Source organism: Balaenoptera acutorostrata, chromosome 3 (assembly GCF_949987535.1).
Source record: "Balaenoptera acutorostrata chromosome 3, mBalAcu1.1, whole genome shotgun sequence".
NCBI lineage: Eukaryota > Metazoa > Chordata > Mammalia > Artiodactyla > Balaenopteridae > Balaenoptera > Balaenoptera acutorostrata.
The window spans coordinates 3834699-3842803 of record NC_080066.1 but is presented as its reverse complement, the minus strand read 5'-3'; the positions used below and the strand labels follow the sequence as shown (position 1 = coordinate 3842803).

At 42.7% G+C, this 8105-nt stretch overlaps 1 non-coding gene across 1 annotated transcript; it reads right to left on the bottom strand.

Moving 5' to 3' along the window:
• Positions 1–5513: 5513 nt before the first annotated feature.
• On the bottom strand, positions 5514–5586 carry TRNAE-CUC (transfer RNA glutamic acid (anticodon CUC)). The gene has a single exon. It is a non-coding gene; the product is annotated as a tRNA-Glu (tRNA).
• Positions 5587–8105: the final 2519 nt, after the last annotated feature.

Below are 8105 nucleotides of genomic sequence, written 5' to 3'. Positions count from 1 at the left end.
ATAGAAATTAAAGTGGGATTAAACATTAAAATGCCTTAGAAATGGACTATAAAATATAGGAAGCTTGAACATTTTGTTTATTAAGACAGAGCACCTACTAGATTAACTCTCAGATGAGGAAGAATTCTAGTGGTCCAAGGAATAAAGGTGTATTTTTCTCTTTTCTTTTCTCTTTTTATTGCCTCCCCGTCCTTAATTTCCCTTTCTAGCTATCTCTGTTCTTCGGCTGTTAGAAAGGTTTTCTTTATTTCTTTGTCTATCCAATATTTTCTTCCACTGGAAAGATGTCTCCCCTTAACTGGCCACCAGATGTACCCACACAAGATGTGGCAGAGACATATAAACAACACACCCAGGATCCCTTCCCAAGGGCAATTTAGACTGTATCTGGGGAGACAACCCTGCATGTACGAAGCGATGAGCAGAAGTAAATATGTGATTGAAAACCACTCACCACTCACATAGAAAAGGTGGATTGTTTGACCACAAGAAGGAGAAGGGAAAAAAAATCTCCGTGAGGATTCGTGATGTAAGGCTAAGGGCTGGGAAGTAACTGCAGGAAACCAGGCCAATATATTGAGCGTCTGGGAGAGGCTAAACTAAGCCTCTAAGACTAAAAGTTTATTTGGCAATAATAGCTCATTTAGGCAGAAGCAGTCTGGGCACAAGGCCACAAATGTGAGCGCTCCTGAAAAAAAGCCCTTGACAAAGCTTGTATTGTACACCTGTTGGGTATGGACAGGCTAGTTCTGGCTCTTCAGTGATACCTGGACCTACAGATGATAACCTGGACATCTGCTTAGAAGAATTAGAGAAGTACTTATATGGATCACAAACTCAGGAGTAATGCAGGGACCTGGGATCTGGTGCCTGGACCAGAATCAGGCAGAGCTGGGTCATCAGGATCTTATCCAAGCTCTTCTGTGTCATTTGACGCTGCAAGTTCCTTTTGTTTCATTAATTGCCTTTCAGAGAAAGTGCTGGGTAATGTTTGGCCAGGTCTAAGTAAGGATACTTCTTTGACCATCAGACTTGGGGAATAGTACTTTTGGAGTTGTATCTTGGCATTGTGAGTTGCATTCTTAATAAAGTGTGTTCTCAAAAGCATGTTGCTGAGGGTAAGAGAAGAAGACAGAAGATAAAAGCCCATGAACAGTCAAGATCTTAGGAAATGCTACAGGAACTGATGAATAAGAAACAAGAGTTTGGTCTTGACAAATAATGAAACCGTAGAGAATAAATGAGAGAAAAATATTGAATGCTATGATCACTTAAGAATTTTTTTTAAAAATTCACGGCTGTAAGTTAATGAGATCAAATTGAAAATGACCCATGTTGAAATTTACAATAGCAGAGATAAGAAGATACAAAAACTTCTTCTTCAGTTCTTCAAGTCTGAGAACTACGGGGCACCAGTGAGATTGTGTCTGCATGGCAACACAAACATATTTGAAAGGTTAAAAATTCACACAAACAATTATTTTCTTCACTCATGCAAATGCCTAGATTGCTGCCTTTCCCACTGCATTGGTGAATAGGCCTTTGTCTCAAGGGTCTTTGAGACTCAGCCTTTGTTGAGAATCCCTGGGGGATGGGGAGGAGCAAGTCCGGGCAAGGGAGGAACTGTAAAGTAGTTTAGAAGACAATCCTTCTTTTTTATGGAACAGATTTTTATATTTTTAATGTTCTTTTTTTAAGGTTTCTAATCAGTTGACTTTATTTTTTTCATTTAAAATTTTTTTAAAATTTATTTATTATTTATTTATTTATTTTTGGCTGTGTTGGGTCTTCGTTGCTGCATGCGGGCTTTCTCTAGTTGGGGCTACTCTTCATTGCGGTGGCTTCTCTTGCTGTGGAGCATGGGCTCTAGGTGCACAGGCTTCAGTAGTTGCGGCACACGGGCTCAGTAGTTGTGGCTCGTGGGCTCTAGAGCGCAGGCTCAGCAGTTGTAGCATGCAGGCCTAGTTGCTCCGTGGCATGTGGGATCTTCCCAGACCAGGGCTCGAGCTCGTGTCCCCTGCTTTGACGGGCAGACTCCCAACCACTGCACCACCAGGGAAGCCTGGTGTGCGGGCTTCTCACTGCGGTGGCTTCTCTTGCTGCGGAGCATGGGTTCTAGGCTCACAGGCTTCAGTAGTTGTGTTATGTGGGCTCAGTAGTTGTGGCTCTCGGGCTCTAGAGTGCAGGCTCAGTAGTTGTGGTGCATGGGCTTAGTTGCTCCGAGGCATGTGGGATCTTCCCGGACCAGGGCTCAAACCTGTGTCCCATGCACTGGCAGGTGGATTCTTAACCACTGCACCATCAGGGAATTCCCATGAAAAATTTTTTAAAAATTTTACATTGGAGTATAGTTGATTTACAATGTTGTGTTAATTTCAGGTGTACAGCAAAGTGATTCAGTTATACATATACATGTATCTGTTCTTTTTCAGATTCTTTTCCCATATAGGTCATTACAGGGTATCGAGTAGAGTTCCCTGTACTACAGTAGGTCCTTGTTGGTTATCTGTTTTATATATAGTAGTGTGTGTATGTTAGAAGACAGGATAATTCTTCATGCAACTAAGTATTTTTTGTTAGAGTCCCAGGATATGTCCCGTATTATGGAGCCCTACCCAAGCACACTTTTCAGAAAGGATCCCTGGCTCTGTGTGACCCCCAAAGCTGAGAGCTCTCTATGTACTGCCCACCCTTCCCATATTGGGGCTATTTGTCACTCTGCATTCCCATGGCCCAAGGCCATGAGTGATCAACGTGATTCTCTAGCTGGGTGAATATATTTGAAATGTGATTAAAGAGAAAAAAAAAAAGAGATGAAAAGGCATCAGAGCTTGGATTTAATTGTTGATTTATGAGAGAAAACAATGATACTGGATTGATAAGGTGTATGTGATCCCCAACTCAAACTAGCTAAAGCAAAGAGAAACTTATTCCAGTGTACAAGTGTCTCATGGAGCCCAAGGAAAGAAACGATGCTGGGTCTCAGGGGGGAAGGGATCCAGGCTCTCAGGTCCTGGCAGCATCTTGCTCCTGCTTGGTGAACATCTACCCCTTCCTTCCTTAACTCAGCCAGCCAGGTCCTGGATCCTACCTTAATCACGACCTCAGGAGCACAGAGGTCCCCTGTGGAGGTGAGCCTACTCTTTACCTTGCCCCAAAGCCTTGAGATACATAAAGTGTACTACATCCTAATCTCTGCTGCCTTCCGTCTCACCAGGAATCCCTGGAACCTGCAAGGCTTCTGACCACACCCCAAAGGCATCTCAGGGCATTCTCTTCCTCTGCCGGCTGGGACCCTAGTCACCCTTCAGGGACCAGCTCAAATGTGTAAAATCTTGCCCAACTGTTCTACCCCAAACTAGCCTTTCCTTCCTTTGTCTCCATTGAGAAGTATGTTACTAATCTTTTAAATTTCTCTCCACAGTCAGCCTTGGCACCTAGTAGTGGCTTAATAAGTATGTACCACGTTGAACCAAACCAGCACGTCTGATCTGGCAGGTCCGTTCTTCCCAAGGTGGACCGCCAGCCCTCCTGGACACGTCACATGAATCATCATGACACTGACAGGTCTGGGGGTTGCCACAAAGAGCTTGTGCCCAAGTCAGACAAGGAGATAGCTTTGACACATGTAAATCCATCTTTGTAGGTAGAAAAAGACATAAGGTAATGACTCAGAGGAACACTGAAAAGACAAAGTAGTGTTACATCTTCTTTTCAACGTTCCCATTGTCCCTGTGTTAAATATCTGAGCCCCAAGCTTTGCCCTTGAAGTGCTGTACTGGCTCCCAGCTTGGTGACTTTTTTTTTTATTGAAGTCTAGTTGATTTACAATGTTGTGTGAATTACTACTGTACAGCGAAGTGACTCAGTTTTTGACTTTTTAAAATATTCTTTTCCATTATGGTTTATCACAGGATATTGAATATAGTTCCCTATGGTATACAGTAGGACCTTGTTGTTTATCCATTCTTTAGATAAAGTCTGCACCCCTATGTTCATAGCAGCACTGTTCACAATATCCAGCTTAGTGACTTTAAGGTGCCGTTTGATCCCAACTTGATCAAAAGCCACCTCCCTCTTTGTCCAACTTCAAAGAGTAAGTAGGATGTAGGAAAAAGCATCTTTTTTTTTTTTTCAAAATTTCTTCCTTTGAAATTTGTTTTTCTGTGATATCTGAGGGTTTCTAGTAAGAAACAGTAAGTAAAATAAGACAATCACAGAATCGAAAGCTTAACCCCCATTAAGTAACAATACAGGTTCACATGTATTCCTTGTGTTGTGCCCTATTTTTGTAAGTAAAAACAAAAAGACAATCAGCTCCAGTCTTTGCCTTCAGAATCCCCTCTCAACATCTGTGCTTATCCGAACAGCTAGTGCTGTCTGTCCTCTTCCTTCTGGGCCACCTCCCATACACTCCCACCCGGAGACCAGCCTCCAGCAGGTCAGCCAGTGCCCCCGTAAGCTTAAAAGATTCATGAACAAAGACAGCCGTATACTCTCTCCCCTTGTCGAGTTGGGGGGCACTTTCCCTGGCAAGGACTCCCCAGGGGCGTGTTACCATCCACTTTAGCTACAATCACCATTGTTCAGCCAAGGTTCCCCTACCAAAAGCCATTGTGCAAAAGGACTTGCTTTCCCATTTGGGTGCACACCAGGGCCTAGGTCTGTCAGTTCTCAGGGCTCCCTGGCATCGAATGCTTCCCCTAGGGAGGTGGTGCCTCTCTGGTGGGAAGCAAAAGCCACTACTTGGTTCCTGACAACCGACGCCCAGAGCATCCTGGTTTGTCTTAGTGTCTAACAGCTCGAGTTAAATTGCGTTTTATCCCTAAGACAACACTTTCAATATCATGGCGCTTTGCAGATAGTAAGTAAGCACGATATAAACAAAACTGCAGCAAAGGGACATTTATGTTTTCATTTGGTGGAGTGGACTTTTTTGGTTTTTGGTTTTTGTTTTGTTACTTTGGTTGAATCATAGTCCTCCGGTATTTAGAAAAGAACAAAAAGGAGCAGTTTCCGGATCCACCTGATAAAAACCTCTGGGCCTGGACGCTCTTTCATTGCCCATGGGATTAAATTTTAGAGCCAAAACACTAGGTTTGCGTAGAAAAGAATGCGTTGAAAAAAGGCAAAGCAAGGTTCTATTTTTAAAAAATGAAACCTGAAATGGGACTTGAAAGAGGTTCCATGTGTAAAGTTGTCTAGGGAAAGTTTATTGAATTTTTATTCTTCATTTTAGTTTTGTTTTGGGCAAGAAGCAATCCAGAATTCTCTTCAGAATACAAATTTTGACAGCATTAATAGCTGGACTTTGCATTCTCTTTCTCCACCAACAAGCAGTCTTGTTTCCTGGATGGTTATAGCTTATTTGTATAGAGAAGACGTTTTGTAGAGACCTTTGCTTACCAAGCAGAGCTCAAGAGTACTCACACTGTGTTTCTGGAATCCTCTTTTCAAAAAAATTTTATTATCTATCTATCTATGGTCCCACCACGCGGCTTGCGGGATCATAGTTCCCTGACCAGGGATTGAACCTGGGCACCTGGCAGTGAGAGTGCAGAGTCCTAACCACTGGACCACCAGGGAAGTCCCTTTAATTTTTATTTTCGATTGGAGTATAGTTCATTAACAATGTTGTGTTAGTTTCAGGTGTACACCGAAGTGATTCAATTATACTTAGACATGTACCTATTCTTTTTCAAATTCTTTTCATGTCTGTCATTACAGAAGATTGAGTAGAGTTCCCTGTGCTACAGTAGGACCTCGTTGGTTATCTGGAATCCTCTTGTCTTCCTTTTAAGGCCTGCTTGCTTCAAATTTCTTTTATACTGACTTTTTATTTCATGAGAAATACATGGTCATCAAAGAAAAAAATCAGAAAGTACAGGTAAGAAAAATAAAAATCACCTGTAAACCCACTCTTTAGATAGGATGATGTGGTAGGTATATCCTTCATATTTATAAACAGAATAAGTTTTATTTGTTCTCATTTTTAAAAATTTTATTGAAGTATAATTGCTTTACAATATTGTGTTAACTTCTGCTGTACAGCAAAGTGATTCAGTTATACATATACATACAGTCTTTTTTAATATATTCTTTTCCATGATGGTTTATCACAGGATATTGAATATAGTTCCCTGTGCTATACAGTAGGACGTTGTTGTTTATCCGTTCTCTATATATAATAGTTTGCATCTGCTCATCCCAAACTCCCAGTCCGTCCCTCCCCCCCCTCCCCCTTGGCAGTCACAGTCTGTTCTCTATGTCTCTGAGTCTGTTTCTGTTTCATAGATATATTCATTTGTGTCATATTTTAGGTTCCACATATAAGTGATATCATATGGTATTTGTCTTTCTCTTTCTGATTTACTTCAGTTAGTATGATAATCTCTAGTTGTATCCATGTTGCTGCAAATGGCATTATTTCATTCTTTTTTTATGGCTGAGTAGTATTCATTGTATATATGTACCACATCTTCTTTATCCATCATCTATTGATGGACATTTAAGTTGTTTCCATGTCTTGGCTATTGTGAATAGTGCTGCTATGAACATAGGGGTGCATGTATCTTTTCAAATTATAGTTTTGTCTGGGTATATGCCCAGGAGTGGGACTGCTGGATCATATGGTAGTTCTATTTGGTAGTTCTAGTTTTTTAAGGAACCTCCATACTGTTCTCCATAGTGGCTGCACCAATTTATATTCCCACCAACAGTGTAGAAGGGTTCCCTTTTCTCCACACCCTCTCCAGCATTTGTTATTTGCAGACCTTTTAATGATGGCCATTCTGACCAGTGTGAGGTGATACCTAGTTATTGTTTTGATTTGCATTTCTCTAATAATTCTTGCTTGTTTTCTTATTTATTTATTTTTTATACTTTTTTTTTTAAACGCATTGTTTACTTTGTTTATTTATTTATTTATTTTGGGCTGTGTTGGGTCTTCGTTTCTGTGCGAGGGCTTTCTCTAGCTGTGGCAAGCGGGGCCCACTCTTCATCGTGGTGCGCGGGCCTCTAACTGTCGCGGCCTCTCTTGTTGCGGAGCACAGGCTCCAGACGCGCAGGCTCAGTACTTGTGGCTCACGGACCTAGTTGCTCCGCGGCATGTGGGATCTTCCCAGACCAGGGCTCGAACCCGTGTGTCCTGCATCGGCAGGCAGACTCTCAACCACTGCGCCACCAGGGAAGCCCTATTTATTTATTTTTAAATTTATTTTTGGGCTGCGTTGGGTCTTCATTGCCGCACGCGGGCTTTCTCTAGTTGTGGCGAGCAGGGGCTACTCTTCATTGCGGTGCGTGGGCTTCTCATTGCAGTGGTTCTCTTGTTGTGGAGCAGGGGCTCTAGGCACTTCAGTAGTTGTGGCACGCGAGCTCAGTAGTTGTGGCTCACGGGCTTTGTTGCTCTGAGGCATGTGGGATCTTCCCGGACCAGGGATCGAACCCATGTCCCCTGCATTGGCAGGCAGATTCTTAACAATTATGCCACCAGGGAAGTCCTGCTTGTTTTCTTGAATGAAGGTGGCAGACATTCTTTGTATAGAGAGAGACAGAAAGTCACCATGAAGCAGAACCTCTAGGTTGTGTGAAGGTCACTTCAGTGGCCCTTTTAGTTTTGCAATAATAATGTTCAGCAGGATCTCTTGGTCCTGAGTTCAGAGTTCAAGTGGATCTCTTCCTTGAATTAACAAAGCTGACCCTCCCTCCCAAACTTCTCTCCATTGATATAAAAATATTTGGGAGATGGTGGTGGACCAGTTGAAGAGCTCGGTGTTTGTCTCGGGTTTGGTGCGGCCTGGTCATCCATTCCCTGATCCTCAAAGGTCGGTGTTGGAGAGGCTGGTTGAAGTGGATCGAGGTGGGTCCAGAGAAGAGCCAGGAGATGGTTTAAATAAAAAAAACTTGACAAGGACACACGTCCAGGTTGGAAACTCAAGCTCAGCATGTGGGGACGGTGGGAAAACTATTCACAACCCAGCACGTGGTTGCTGTTCAAAGCAACTCCAGGCCTAGTCACCTTGGCAATTTGTGCCTTGGGGAGCAATGGCTGAGGAGAAGAGTGTTCACTAAGAAGAGTCATTAGCCTCCAATGTGGCGGTGCATCT